This window comes from Polypterus senegalus, chromosome 9 (genome assembly GCF_016835505.1).
Source record: "Polypterus senegalus isolate Bchr_013 chromosome 9, ASM1683550v1, whole genome shotgun sequence".
NCBI lineage: Eukaryota > Metazoa > Chordata > Cladistia > Polypteriformes > Polypteridae > Polypterus > Polypterus senegalus.
In genome coordinates, this window is record NC_053162.1 from 73,704,599 (window position 1) to 73,720,338 (window position 15,740).

The window sequence follows — 15,740 nt, forward strand, 5'->3', positions numbered from 1 at the left end:
AACTTTCTTTTCAAATATAAGAAGCAAAGGTTTCTAATAGATAACGTTAGTTTTATGAATAATACATTTTGCCAAAATGAGAATGTTCATTTGATAATATTCTTTCTCTTCACATCTTTTATACTTATTAATTCCAAATTGGATATCTAAAAAAAAGAGAGAAATCTTCTAATGACAAACCTATTCCCATTCAAAAATAACTTTAGGAGTTTAGAAACAGTCCCAAAATAAATGTAAAGCAGTTTCTGAGCAGGTGTTAGAATGTAAGCAATTTCAGTCAATGTCTTTTTTAATTGATCATGTAGTGTTTGATAGGATAATATCTATGGAGTAATTTAAAAACATTTTCTCTAACTTTATTTTAAATTAAATTTAAATAGTATGGTCCATACTATCTTCTAGACATAATTTGCAATAAAACTCTTATAGTGAGACAGTCAATAGGGAATGGTTACAATATTCTTTTCAAAAGAGAAATTTATTTATTTTATTACGAGATGAGGGACTTGATAGAAAACACAGTTTCTTTAGAGTTTGATAAATGTAGATTAGGAGATTTGTAAGTGGCATTGTATTTTAAAAGCATGATTACCGTTTGACGGATAGCGTTTCTAAAAACAAAGTACTGTACTCTTTTTTGGTAATTGAAAAATAACTAGATACATTTTTCTGCATAGCTTAATAAGTAACTTCTGAATTGAGTAACTGCTTAACTAACAATGAACTCTCTAACATTAATAACTACAACCAGCAGTTACTTTCTAATGCTTAAACAGCCTCCTAGTGCAGCTAATGTAAACGATTAACTTTCTCTTAACCAGCCGTGAACCCCAAACCTCCTGTCCGTCAGCTTCTGCGGTATTTTACTTCTTAAGCAGACGTGACTTTCCTTGCGTTTCAACAACTTTAAACAGAAGCCTCTCTCCAAAATTAAAGCCGCTCGTCTTATTTGCATACTGTGTGCCCATTGGCTTACCCCTCCCCCTCCCATATCTGTCAGCTGTGTTTATTTCCCCAGTTTGTCCGTCGGTAGTAATGTGTAATAAAAATCTAGTGGTTTTCTGGTTTCAACTTTACTTCATCCACCCTTCAGTCTTTTGAACTTTTTTTTGGTAAGCCTCGCGTCTAATAAATACCCTATTTTATACTTTAAGAAATTTTTCTACATCCCGTGCAACACAGGCATTGCTTTCTTAACGTTTGGGTTTCTACACGGACTTATTTAAAAGCGTACAATTTGCCGAATGGATCGTACTTACACGACGGTGTTTGTAGGTAAGACGAATAGAAAATACGCTATGAAAGAGGGCAAGACACATTCACCTTTTGGTTAACATACATTGTAAACTTAATCAAAAGTGCCGTTTTACTCCAACTACTGAGCTAATTGCAATAACTTTAATTTTCTTGTTACTTCTCTCTCTCTCTCTCTTTCTTTATTTTTTAAATTTAGCAGTAACTATAGGCAAGCACTCTTCCTTTTTAGTGTGATCTCCTGGTGTGGAATAAAGAGTACCTGTCCATTTTCTTACTTCTTGTCACTGAGGCAGCAATGAGACAAGGAAGTAATTTTGTTTTGCGCAAATTATTATTTCCTTTTTGATGTTCTAAAAATGGTTGTAAATTAACTTCAAAACTATTGAAGTCCTAGTTGTTGACGCCTGTTTCACAAATAGGCTAAACAACTTGCATTGTGTTAAAATTGTACTATTTGTTTACTAAAGTGATTAAATTTGCAATATTTGTTGGACAGTTTTCTGCAATAAACTACAAAGATGTGAACATCATTACATGAATTATTAGACAATAAACAATGTCACGTTATTGCAACGTTATTTGAACGTTACATCTCGGTTACCGGAACGGTCACCAACATTATCTTAATGGAAAGATTTTTTTTTTTTTTGGTATCTGGGACGTTATCAAATAACCTTTAAAAACTTGCTTTGCTCATGCATGGTGGCTTACTGGTTTTTGAAGCAATAATTTGTGCTTTGATCCTTAGGGATAAGCTCAGCTACCTTCTGACAATTCTGAATTGTTTTTATGCAAAACCAGTAATATTGACATTCCAAACACGAAAATGCTTTCGTTTTTATGCAGCTTAAAGTCTATTCATCTTCATCTGCATCTTCATCCACAATCGCTCGAATATCTTGTATGGTTTTATTCCCACTTGCCCAAATAAAAGTAGCACAAACCTTAATGTAGTATAAAAATATAAAACCTCTATTGTAAATACCATTATTGTAAAATAAATGATTATCAGTAGAGATGTTTTATTAATGAAAAATGAAATGTTAAGTGTATTATAGTAATTTAAACAGTGTATACTTTTTAAAAAGTCTGATCCTAAAATACATGTGAGACTATCCAGTAAGCAACAGGGAGTGAAAAGGTAACATCATTACATTAGATGTTTGTTAAGGTTGTAGTCATCAATAATTATTTGCTTGTCAGTGTTCATTTTGCATTTCTCTGCACACTATATACACTCAATATATAATGAGAGGTGTATGTGCAGAAGTGAACCAAAAGCAGTATCAATGTTACCTTCAAGTTTGAGCCAAGTATTGTTTAAGACATGTAAATTATTCTTTTTTTATTTTTTGTTTTATGATGGTTTAAAAAAATTAAATATTTTTAAAGTCTCAAGATTGATCTACTAAATCTCTATCTTGATCAATTACTATAGATAGTTTTTTTTTGCTTATCTCTTTTTTTGGCATCCATTTCAGTAAATGTTGCTAATGTGCCTGTTAAGACTTCCTACAGTTAAAGCACTTTACATATTGCATAAAATGGTGTGTCCTCAGCTGAATATCCAGGACAGCAAATTCGTATTAAAAACATCTGTGCAACTGTGGCAGATTACCCCATTACTGAAAAAACCTGGTACCAATCCAACTAACTTCAATAATTTTCGCCCTATGTATAATCTGCCCTTCATCTCCAAAATTCTTGAAAAAATAGTAGCTATCCAACTTCACTCTCACTTATCTCATAATAATCTATATGAAAAGTTCCAGTCTGGTTTTCGCCCCCTCCATAGTACAGAAACGGCACTTATTAGAATTACTAACGACCTTCTTATGGCTGCTGACTCTGGTTTACTTACTATTCTCATCCTCCTTGATCTGACTGCGGCCTTTGATACTATTTGACATACCACTCTTCTTAATAGATTATCTTTGATTGGAATTACTCCCACTCCACTAGATTAGTTCAGAACCTACCACTCTGGCCACACTCAGTTCATTCAGCTTAAAACTTTAACATCCCAACCCACCGCTGTTACTTCAGGTGTGCCCCAGGGCTCTGTCCAGGAGCCTCTTTTTTATTATTTAACTTCTTCCCCCTTGGCAATATCTTTCGTAAATATAACATTTAACATTGATTTTCACTGTTATGCTAATGACACCCAGCTCTACCTTGCTAGTAAACCCATTTCTTCTTTTCCTCCATCTTCGCGTATTGACTGCATTGTTGAAATTAAATCCTAGTTTTCTTCAGATTTTCAGTGACAAAACTGAGGTTCTCCTCATTGGTACAAGATCATCATTATCCAAAGCCGATAATCTTTCACTTGTTATTGATACTCCTTTCTTTTCCCTTCACCTCGGGTCAAGAGTCTGGGTGTCATCCTTGATAGTACTCTATCTTTTCAATCTCACATTAATAACATCACCTGGTCTGCTTACTTCCACTTATGGAATATTAATCGCATCTGTCACTCCCTCACTTCCCATACCACTGCCATTCTTGTTCACAGTCTTGTTACTTCTCGTCTGGACTATTGCAATTCACTCCTCTTTGGTCTCTGTAATAAATCTCCATAAGTTTCAGCTAGTCCAGAATTCTGCTGCTCGCATCATTACTGGAACCCCATCTATTCACCATTACTCTTTGCTGCAGTTTCATTAGCTCCTGATTAAGTTTCAAATTGATTTTAAAATTCTGCTGTTAACATTTAAGGCTATTCATAACCTCGCCCCACCATAAGTATTTTCTGATGTTTTAAGTTTTGTTTATAATGTTTTTTTTATTGTTTTTTGGGTGTTCTTGAGTACTTAGAAAGGCACCTTGTATATTTAAAATGTATTGTTATTATTAGACGTGTTGCAGTCAAGTGTACTGCATACCAGTTACATCAGGAGCAACCTTGCTGCCTATATACAGAGCTGCTGAGATGGCTGACTGGCTGGCTGTTGTTCCAAAAACCTTTCTAGCATTTTCAATGTGCTGTTCCATTGTGTGAACATATCAGTCACAAGTTTGTGTGTTGGCAATTTCAATGAACGTTGTTTCTCATTATGTGGCAAGCTGTACTGCAAAGCAGCCAACTTGAAGTAGCTTCATAGTAGCAACATTATCATTCATGATTGCCAGTTCTTTTTCTTTTATGTTCCATTCATTCAGTATTGCTTTTAACAAGCATCAACTCTATATTCTCATTTAAAATGCTTGCTTTTTGTCTGATGATTGTAAGGACATATTTTTGAGACTAAGTAACTTGACTGCTTCAAGTGAGCGACGTAAGAATTACAGAAAGACACGTTTTCCACGTTGTGTCTTTTATTTCCTCTAATTCATAATTATTTTAAATGTCCAATAGGGGAATAAATTTGGCTAACAGTTTAGATGAAGGGTGTCTACATGGAGAGCCATAACACACAAATAGGTTATTAAATAATATTTATTATTTAAGAAGCAGTATTTGATTACTTTATAATATTATTCACAAGATGATACAGGTGTTCTATAAAGTAGATGCCATTGTATTGTATTAAAGTAAGGAGCCCCCATCATAATATGCATGGACTCTGATGTTGTGATACATACAGTATGTTAGTTAAATTGTGGTGAATTTTGAATGAGTGCAGTGCTGCAATTTTTTTTCTTTTTAAAGAGCAATGATAATATGTTCCACATCTTCTTAAATACTGATGTTAAATGTACATTACTGTACTAATCAATTATTTCTTCTTAAATGTCATTCCATGCTTGTGCATATATTATGAAGTCACTATGTAGACACCTTTCAAATAAACTGTTACTGAAATTCATCACATTATATTAATGTTCTATATGCATGGTTAAGTAATTTCTAAAAAAGCCACCTCTTGAAATATATCAGTGCACACACAGTAATTTAGTCAAGATGAAATTAATATTGAATTGAATCGAGGCATTGATAATTAGAATCCAATCGAGTCTGGGCATCAGTGCTGATACCGAGCCCTGTGCATGACAGCTTGTAGCTAGTACTGCTCCCTCATGGCTCCAGTGATCCAAGTTCAGTTTTCAGCTAGGTCACCACTTCTGTGACGTTTGGATGTTTTTCCTGTGTTTGCTAGGCCATCTCACCCATATTCTTCCAAGCAGATTAATTGCCAAATATAAATATTCCCTGTATCAGGAAGTGTGGATATTTAAGTGAGTTTGCTCTACATTCTGTCCAGTACTTATCTCTTCCTCACAGTTCATGTCAGTGGTGTAGGTTATGGCTGCCTGTGGCTCTTTAGGTGCAAGAAACATCTTTTAGATGCACTAGAATGCATCAACGGTGATGTTCCTGCAGCCATTGTTGGTTTTCAGGTCTTTCAATGTCATACCTTCTCAACCAGGTGACCCAATGGGGGGGTGATTGACCATGGCTGGCATCCCAGCAGAAGCCACCTACTTATCAGCAGCCCTTTCTCAGTGGCTTTTGTTATGGAACTTTTGACCTTCATTTGGCAGCCCTCATGATTTGTAGTAGGAAAAAAAGTTAAGAAAATAGATGGATGGATCATAATTCACCCATTTTTTTCATGTCTGTTGTCTACAAATACCTTCAAAATAACTTGTGCTGTCTAAAATCAGACACATTTTTTCAGTTTCACATGGAAATAGTTATACATATTTTAGAAGTGCAAAGTGGCACACCAGAAGTAAGTTTTCCTTGTAATGTCATATTATCCAAAGTTGTTTTTCTGTTTTTTTGCCCAATTCTGCCAGACCTCCGCTCCCTGCAAGCCTGGAATATAAAAGTTAGCTTTGAAGGTGGATGAGTAGGTTTATATCACCTTGATCTACTAGACTATCGAGTATCAGTTTGACTCCGCTGGTCACGAAATTGTGCCGATTCCCTTCTTGCTTTTGCCATTCTTCTCCATGTAGGTCCCATCCGTGTTTGTATATCATCTTCCCAACTTCGTGGAGGTCTACTGAGTGGTCGTTTACACTCGAGTGGGTACTATTTGGCAACTGCACGCATCCACCAATCGCCATTTAGTTATGTGACATGTCCTGCCTATCTGAGTTTGCTCTGCTAATTACTCCATGATCACGTCTTCACTCCAGTTCTCTCCCTGACCTCCTCGTTCTGGTTGTGATCTCTTAATGAGATTCTAAGCATCGACCATTCCATGGCCTGCTGGGATGTGACCAGCCATTGCTTTTCCCTCTTCATTGTAGCCCAGGTTTCTCTTGCATATAGCATTGTGGGGAAAACCATAATGTTGAAGAGGTCCGCACAAGTGGTCCTGTCCAACTTCAGCTTTAAAACATCCTTGTGTGAGTTGAATGCCCTTCATCAGGCTCTTATTCTCTGGAGATCTCCTTTTCCATGTCCCGCCTCATGTTCACCTCCTGCCTGAGATACACATAGCCAGACACCTCTTCTGTTTCATTGTTTCCAATAGTAATGCAATCGGGAGTTGCATCATTTGACCGCATGTATTTTGTTTTCATACGGTTGATTTCAAACCAATCGCGGATCCTCTGTGATCTGCAGTATTCAGCGTGGTCTCTAGTTGCGCAGTGCTTTCTGTGATGACTACAATATCATCTGTGAATCAGAGGTGGGTTAGCCAGTAGCCGTTTATCTACATGCCTCTTTCCCAGTCCATGTCCTGCATTACCATCGCATGCCATGAATAGCATCGCAGAGATGGTGTCCTCATTTCTGATGCCCTTCTCGACTAGAGCCTGTAACGACAGCAACATATCTGTGGTGCATCCAGAGTTCGATGTAGTGTGTCACTCCTTGTTTTTCAAGTGATTGAAAAGTAAGTAAACTTTTTTCACGTTGTCGTTATGGGGTGTCGTGTAGAATTCTGAGAAAAAAAATTAATTTAATCCATTTTGGAATAAGGCTGTAACATAACAAAATGTGGAAAATACTTTTCTGATGCACTGTGTATGTGTATATATATATATATATATATATATATATATATATATATATATATACATACACACACACACACAGGGCTGTTCAGTCTCTCCCTGTGCATTCACTGTGCAGCGCGAGAGAAACACACACAGACAGACACACGCATGCAAGAGAGAGAGAGAGACACATGCACGCGCGCACTCGGGAAAGAGAGACGTACGCACTCATGCACACGAGCACAAGAGAGAGAGAGACACCACACACACACTCCAGAGAGGGCTGGCCACATAATCCACTGTAATCATGTTTTACAACAAAACAACATAAAAATTTAACTGAAAAAATGAACTTAGCAACAAAAAATAGACTACGCTCACGCTTGCAACTTGCAGTTCTTGTTGCTGATTGCGTTTTTTGCGGTGGGACGTTGGATAATACAGAATGTTGGATAAGCGAAGGTCGGATAAGCAAAACTCTACTGTGTATATATATATATGTATATATATATATATATATATATATATATATATATGTATATATATATATATATATATATATATATATATGTATATATGTGTATGTATATATATATATATATAGTGTATATATATGTATATATGTGTATGTATGTATATATATATATATATATATATATGTGTATATATATATATATATATATATATATGTATATATGTATTGTGACAGATTGGGGCTCTTTCGCTCCCTTGAACCCTCGGATCAAATGCCAGACATCAGATAAAATCCAAATGTTGAATTTATTATTATAAATAAGGGCACAAAGCACCACCACTCCACTATACTCAATAATAATCAAATAGACAATCCTCCAATCTCCCAGACGCTTAGCCACCCTGCCTACCAACTCAGCTCAGTCTTCCTGGGTTTCCCATAATCTTTTAATAGTCCATGACCCGGAATTGTTTCTGTCCCTCAGTCCATGTGACTTTCTATCACTTCCGGGTCAGGTAAAAACTTCTCCTTTTCTTCATCAGCCCGGAAGCACTTTATTTCTTCCAACCATATGACTGGGATTTACTTCCGGGCTTTATGGAAAATAAACGTATCTGTGTCTCCCTGCAGCATCCCCTGGCGACCCCGACGTTATCCAGCAGGGCTGTGTATTAAAACTCCATAGTCCATGATGCCCTGCTGGAATTTGGGGCATCTCCACGTTGCAAGGAGGGCTCCATCTAGCGGCCTGGGGGTATTGGCCGGGATGAATGGCCGGCCATATCCCACAGTATATATATATATATATATATATATATATATATATATACACTCAGGATAATCTCTACTCGGGATCTTCCTTCCTGAAAGTACTCCAGGTCCGGTATAAAGGGAGCTACGTCACTTCACCTGATGAGCTGGAATCCGGAGGAAAAGGACATTGCTTACTTGGAGGAGTGAAAGAAGCAATGAAGAAAGGGAAAGGAAAAAAATAATTATGCTGTATTTGGAAGAAGAGACCTGTTGAAATGTACTTTATTAAATTAAGTTCATTTGAATCTGGAACTGTTGTCGTGTCCGTGGTTTAGGGCTCAGAGATGCCCGGACCAGCCACAGAATATATAGGTAAAATTTTATTACAACGAACTGCCAGGGACCTAAAAGAATATTTTGTTGTAATGAGATTCTGTATTTGTCACTATAGTTCTTTAACATGCGCCCAGGCGTTTGCAATCATTTCAATAGCTTCTTTCACGTTAATTTTAATCTTCTACTGTCTATGCTGACGAGAATTTTTCTCAGCATTTCCATGTGATAAAACACTTTCAGGGTGCGAATAATGCCCAAACCCAAGGGCTGCACTGCTGTGCAATTGGGTGGGAAGAATTCAACGCAAACATTATCTAAATGCGGAAGCATGTTGTGGGCAGCACAGTTATCAATCGGAAGCCGAATCATCCTTTTCTTTTTCATATTGTGAGGTTTCTGACCTCTTTTGGGCCCCCCCCCACCCTATGGTAATGTCACGCTAAAGTGCATCCCGAAACACGATTGGCGCGTCTGTAGAAGATTGCCGGGGCAGGGCAGCAGCAGGCTCACAGCACTGCAGTGAAGCGCCACAGAAGCGAATCCTAAAAGACTGTAGGCACGCTATAAGTCCCTGTCTTACACCCCAAAACACGAGGCTGAGTCTCAGTACTTTAGCAAAACCAACTTTATTCAGCTTGAAACAGGAACAGCACGATTATTTATTGTAGCGTGATCTACCACTCTCCTATACACAGACACAGCAGTCAGGCAGGGTTGTGGCCAGGTTAGTGGCCAAGTAATCCTGTTCCCTGCATTTACAATGTTCCTTTAATCACCCATCAAGATCTTTCCTGTTTGATTCAGTGCCGAGTCACAGCAGACTGTGAGCCTGCTGTTGCCCCGGCAACAGATAAACAGTCTTCCACAGCCACGGTGATAGCACTTTTCTTGAATGAGTGCCGCATTAATAGGAATGTTTCTTGAACGAGCATCACTGAACCACATAAAAACGGCATTTTCGATGTGTTCAATTGCAGCAGTTGTAATACATTTGCAATCTGAGATTTTTCTTCTTTTTTTGCTCGGTTTTCAAGACAGTTGACAGTGTCAATGGCTAAATTCCGAATTCACTTGGCAACGTCTTTTTCCTTTTTGCCACAATCGAGAGCTGCAGAAATTGAAAGTTTTTTTTTCTAATATGAACTGTTATCATTTTTTCGTGTCTGCCGTTTCTATAGGAGGGTGACAATGAGTTAAATTCAAATGGATGTTTTTCAAATGTTGATGAGCAATAAGCAAAAGGTATCACTGAAAACCACCGAAAACAAAAATGGTAAAAAAAAAAAAAAAACAGTACGAGGAAAGACTTTTTTTTTTTTTTTTACAATGTTTTTGTTTGGGGATTGTTGTGCACAACTGAGCTGCAACCACAGAACTAACAGAATTTTACCTGTATATAGATAGACAATTATAGATGTTGGAAAAAGAAGTTCAAACAATATGAGTTTTATTTTTTCATTTTTAAAATACTTTTCACACACTGATTGCAAAGTGTTGTACGTTTAACTGAATACTTTGAATGTCAAACCTCACGATTAGAAAGCTGTTTTCATATGGAACATGCATAAACTACTTTCTTTCATCTGACTGTATGTAGAAACTGGAAAAGGCAATATCTTTTTTAGTTAATTGCTTAATTAAAATTAGAAATTGAGACTTCGCACGCAGATTTTGATCCAGAAAAGATTTTTGCCACTTTCACATTATTTCATTTGTTTGGTTTTAATTAATTTTTTTTTCAGTCAAAGAATTTTACTCATTTTGTGTAAATACATGTTGTTATCTATATTTATGTAAAAGTCAATGTGTGTATGTACTGTATGTATGTTCCATCATCACGTCCAAACGGCTAGAGCGATTTTCATGTCCCCTGGTACACATGTTTCTCAATGGTCGACTAAAAATACTTTAGGGTGAAATCAGCCCTAACACACCACATTTTGGGTAGGGTTTGGGGTGATCTTGCGGTCTTGTAAGCATGTTATCATCAGTTGACACTCGGAATGACCACCAGAGGGCGAACTGGCAACATTCTTTATGTTCGAGCACCTCCGCTCTCCAGGGGCCTCATGTATAAGCGGTGCGTACGCACAGAAATGTTGCGTAAGAACTTTTCCACGTTCAAATCACGATGTATAAAACCTACACTTGGCGTAAAGCCACGTACTTTTCCACGGTACCTCATAGCTTGTCATACGCAAGTTCTCTGCTTGGTTTTGCAGACCGGCGGCACCCAGCGTCAAAGCAATGCTACTGTTCCTGTGTGGTTACTCCTTATTTTCCTCACGCCGCTTTATAAATACACTGAAACTATCCGCATACTGTTTATTAGTGTAATGCATCTGATTGTAATAAACTTGTAACAATATAATGGTCCAGGGAATAGCCATAGTAATCCAAATATCATAACTGCTTTAGCGTTGTTACTCTCACTGCACCACCTTCTTCTTCTTCTTTTTTCAGCTGCTCCCGTTAGGGTTGCCACAGCAGATCATCTTTTTCCATATTACTCTCACTGCACAACTCGGAGTATTTATATAACAGTATCTGAGTGGAGAATCACAGCAGCAGCTGATCGGAAAGAGAATTATCAGGATACAGACTCAAGCACACGCTACCTCAGCCAAGGCAAAACATTTCAAAGCCTTTCCTGTACGGACCTCGCGGTTCAGAAACAGTTTCATTCCAAGAACTATAAATGCGCTCAATCAATTGCTCCTTGTAGAACTGTTTGTACTTATAAATACAATTACCTCACTGTAAACTTGCACTATAGTTATAATATTGCACAACCCGAGCCACTTTATAAACCGTGTATTTACATATGATGACGATATTTTTAAGATGAAATGCAGCAAAATATGTTTATTATATTATACAGGTAACTTTAACTTCATTTAAATAATCCATATTCTTCACTGGGATTGGCGTGAAGGATAGAATAATTAAACATGAACTACGAAGATAGTTCAATGTTCCTTAAACGTTTTTAACAATCGGTGCTCTAAGCTTACAGATGGCTTAACATCTATTATAGAGCTGATTGTGTGGCTATCAGTTACTTGGAGAAAGAAAAGCAAGGACTGCAGGGGCGGCCACGCCAATATATATTGAATATAAAACAGAAAGAGAAAATAATGGCACAGCTAAAAACACAGCGGCAAATTTCGACAAAAGTTAAACGCTTGTGTCATGAGCATGAGGCGGCTATGCAGTGTCCGCAACGGACGTGGCCATCCACCATGCATAAGATACCATATTGACATTGGCAGGCGAAGGGGCCACCGTTTCTTTCTTTGCCTAGAGCCGCCCATGAGTACTGCTACAATAAATAATTTCATCGAAGGTCGCACACAATCACTGCGCCATGAAACCCATGTTTAGCAACGTGCTTTAACTCCTATCATCATGAAAATGATATCACGTATACATCTTAGTGTTTTAGTTATTCAGAGAGCTGTAATATCACGAATGTAATGGATTGTGTGTCCAGTCGGAGAAAGAGAGCCGGTTTAAGAAGCAAGTAGTGATTCACACACATAGAAGATCACGTACAAAACAAAGCATTTAATGTGCTACTTTAATTACGATGTGATTTGAGAAACTGGTTAATTAAACGATTTTAAGATGACGTTTATGATGTTCTGCTTTAATGACAAAATAAACCACGTGATTAAAGTGGAGATTTCAAGATTGAAGTTGGCATTTTGTGCTTTTTTCCCCACTGTGTGCCTATTATTTTATGTCTGTACCCTAATAAGCTTTCATATGACACTCAGACGGTGGGCTACGACTCGCCTTTTCACGGCGACTTTGATATCTGAGCTTTCAAGTTTCTCCAACACGCTTTGTCACTCGATCAACTTCCTTTTGTTGATCATACCACGGTTTAATTAACACTAGAATTACCAGAGTCTATGAAAAAACTCGTAGATCCGGCCCACCTTAAAACCGTTCACACTTCTCCGCCAGCTTCTTTTGTCCTGTAAATGTGGCGGTTAAGCCGAGCAGCAAGCAGCTGGCTAGTTCTCCCAGCTCATGCCTTGATTGATTATCTGGGAGTGAAGTGGAGTTTTAGAGTGGAAATAATAGATTGTTATTTGGAACACACGCATTTCATGTTGGTTCCGTTTCTACAGTAATCTGTGTAAACACATTGTTAAAACAGAAACTTTTTCATATTTTAGTAATAAATGTTACAAAATGTAGGCATAAACTATAGAATGTGTAAAAGCATGAAGTCCAAACATCAAACAAACACTTTCACAAAAGGCTGAAAGACAATAGAACAGCTTCTGTAGCACAGTGGTAAGAGTCTCTGACTCTGAGCGCAGTGGGGTTATTGTGTTTTAGAGACCCGAGTTCAATTCTCCTCCTGGGAAATGGAACTGTTATTTGCTTTTTCTTTTTAACCTAAAACGGACATAAAATTTATAAACTGGTATGCAATGTCAGTTAATGAGATCGTTATATTTTCATGTGGGATGCTCCTTTCAAAATATTTTTTAACAATTGAGACTGCAATTAACATGAACAAGTGTCCTTATAACTGTTATTTTTAAGATCCATAACACACAGACAGACAGACAGAACACTGCGTAATAGAGAGACAGACAGGCAGAGAAGTCACTAGATACTTATATAAATAAACAGGGAAGGCACATGTACTGAAAGAAAAAAAAAATCAACATGTGCGTTGTTCCTGCTTACACTGAATAAGCTCACGCGCTCTAACCCCTCCCCCCCAATCTGAGTCTAAGTAATAGCGCAAGTATAGATGCAAACCAAGTGTAATCAAGAGTCGCCGGTTCAATCCCCGCTCACTCTTATATTTGCCGTTTTCAGTAGTAAGCTGCTCTTAGTGTTAATATTATACAGTACACACATACACCTGGTTTGCGTCTGTACTTGCGCTGATACTTAGAGTCAGATTGGAGGAGGGGAGGGGTTAGTAAGCGTGAGCTTATTCAGTGCAGTTGGAACAATGCACACGTTGATCTTTTTTTTCTTTCAGTACATGTGCCTTTCCTGTTTATTTATATACAGTATCTAGTGATTTCTCTGCCTGTCTGTCTCTCTATCACGCAGTGCTCTGTCTGTCTGTCCGTCTGTGTGTTATGGATCTTAAAAATAACAGTTGTAAGGACACTTGTTAATGTTAATTGCAGTCTCAGTTGTTAAAAAATATTTTAAAAGGAGCATCCCTCATGAAAATTTAACGATCTCATTAACTGACAGTGCATACCAGTTTATAAATTTTATGTCCATTTGAGGTTAAAAAGAAAATACATTACGGTAAATCATTTATCAATCGACACAAGCTGCATGCAGGCAAGCGGGCAGTGAGAGTGGAGATAAAGACGCTAGATAGATTGTATACAACAGAAAAAAGTAGCGACCACTTGATAACAGTATTAGCTATTGTGAATGAAAGCATGAATTAATCAACAGAAATAACCGCGATCGACATTTTAAACTTAACGATTTACTTAAGAAAAAAAAAGAAAAACGCAACAGCACACAGAAAGCAGACGCTTGCAGGCAGGCAGGCAGCGCGGCCATGGTTAAAAAGAAAAAAGAAAGTAACACTTTCTCTCAAGCGAGGTATCGAACTCGAGTCTCAGACATGGTAAGAATACTGCACTTTGAGAGGCAAATCTTAGCGCTAACGCCACAGAAGCTGTGGCGTTGTTTTTGAACCTTTTGTGAAGGTGTTTATTTGATCTTTGGAAATCAGGCTTCACACATTCTATAGTTTATGCCTACATTTTGTAACATTTATTACTAAAATATGACAAAGTTTCAGTTTTAACAATGTGTTTACACAGATTACTGTAGAAACGAAACATACATAAAATGCATGTATTCCAAATAATGATCTATTATTTCCACTCTAAAACTCCAGCAGTTGAGTCACTCCCAGATAATCAAACAAGGCATGAGCTGGGAAAACTTAGTGAACGTTCTGCGACGGTGGGGGGTGGAATAGCCAGCTAATTGCTGCTCGTCTTAATCGTCACATTTAGAAGACAAAGGACGCTAGTGGAGAAGTGAGAACGGTTTTAAGGTGGGCCGGATCTACGAGTTTTTTCATAGACTCTGGTAATTCTAGTGTTAAACAAATAGTATGTTTTTCCTTTCCCTCTACTTGGTATTCGCTGAAATTCTTATATTTTCCCCCGTGCTTTTCCCATTGTCTTTTCACAGAAGGCTGAGCTTAAGGGCGATTTATATGATTTGCATATTCAAAGAGGCGTAATTCTGGGAGAAGTTGGGGCGGGACATAAGGCGCGTGCACGAGCATTAGTTTTCACGCTGACCGGGATTTATGTAGCGGAAGAACGTGGAAGTTGGAGTACGCACAGATTCCTGCATCTGGATTTTTCTGTGCGTAAGCACATTTCGGCTTTTGCGCTTGCGCCATGTTATAGTGCGAATTCTACGCATGGCGTTATACATGAGGCCCCTGGTGCTTTTGAAATTAAATAGAGTTGGTTGGTTCCGAGCATCAACTAGATGATAACATACATACAAGACCGCAAAACAGACACATTAGTGAATCTTCATTGTTTGTTAATTTATTTTTAAAGTTGTATTTTTTTTTTTATTACATTTTTCCCAAAAAAAACACTATTTTCCACCCTGGCAATGCTAGGTATTTCAGCTGTATACAGCTCTATTAAGAAGCAATTGAAAAACATATGGCAGCAAACAGTTATTAATTAAAATTGCCTGGTATTTATTAAAGGTTTCTGCCACTATTAAACTGTGTGGAAACCGTACCCCCAACACAGACAGACCGACACCAGGATGTATGAAACACGCTATTTATTTTTCCTTTACTGCACCACAATGCCTTCTCTCATCAACTCTTTCCTTTCTTCTTCTTTCACCAACTCTTTCCTTTCTTCTTCTTCTTTCTTTTCTTCTTTCCCTCTTTCTTTCTCTCTCTTTCTCTTGGACCTCCTCCTCCTCCTCACAAGCTTCGTCTCCTTCCTCCCAACTCTGGCTCTCCGTCTGG

General features: G+C 37.7%; 1 protein-coding gene across 3 annotated transcripts in view; it reads left to right on the forward strand.

Annotated features, from left to right (window-relative positions):
• Window positions 1–1,073: 1,073 nt before the first annotated feature.
• The window catches only part of acsf3 (acyl-CoA synthetase family member 3), a 222,066-nt gene continuing 207,399 nt past the window's right edge, over window positions 1,074–15,740 (forward strand). The window contains exon 1 of one of the 3 annotated variants that reach the window (XM_039763282.1): window positions 1,074–1,112. The gene's annotated coding sequence lies outside the window, so the exon portion shown is untranslated. Of the gene's footprint in view, window positions 1,113–1,203; window positions 1,276–15,740 lie in introns of those variants that run through there. The other 2 variants (XM_039763285.1, XM_039763281.1) reach the window with 2 other exon arrangements.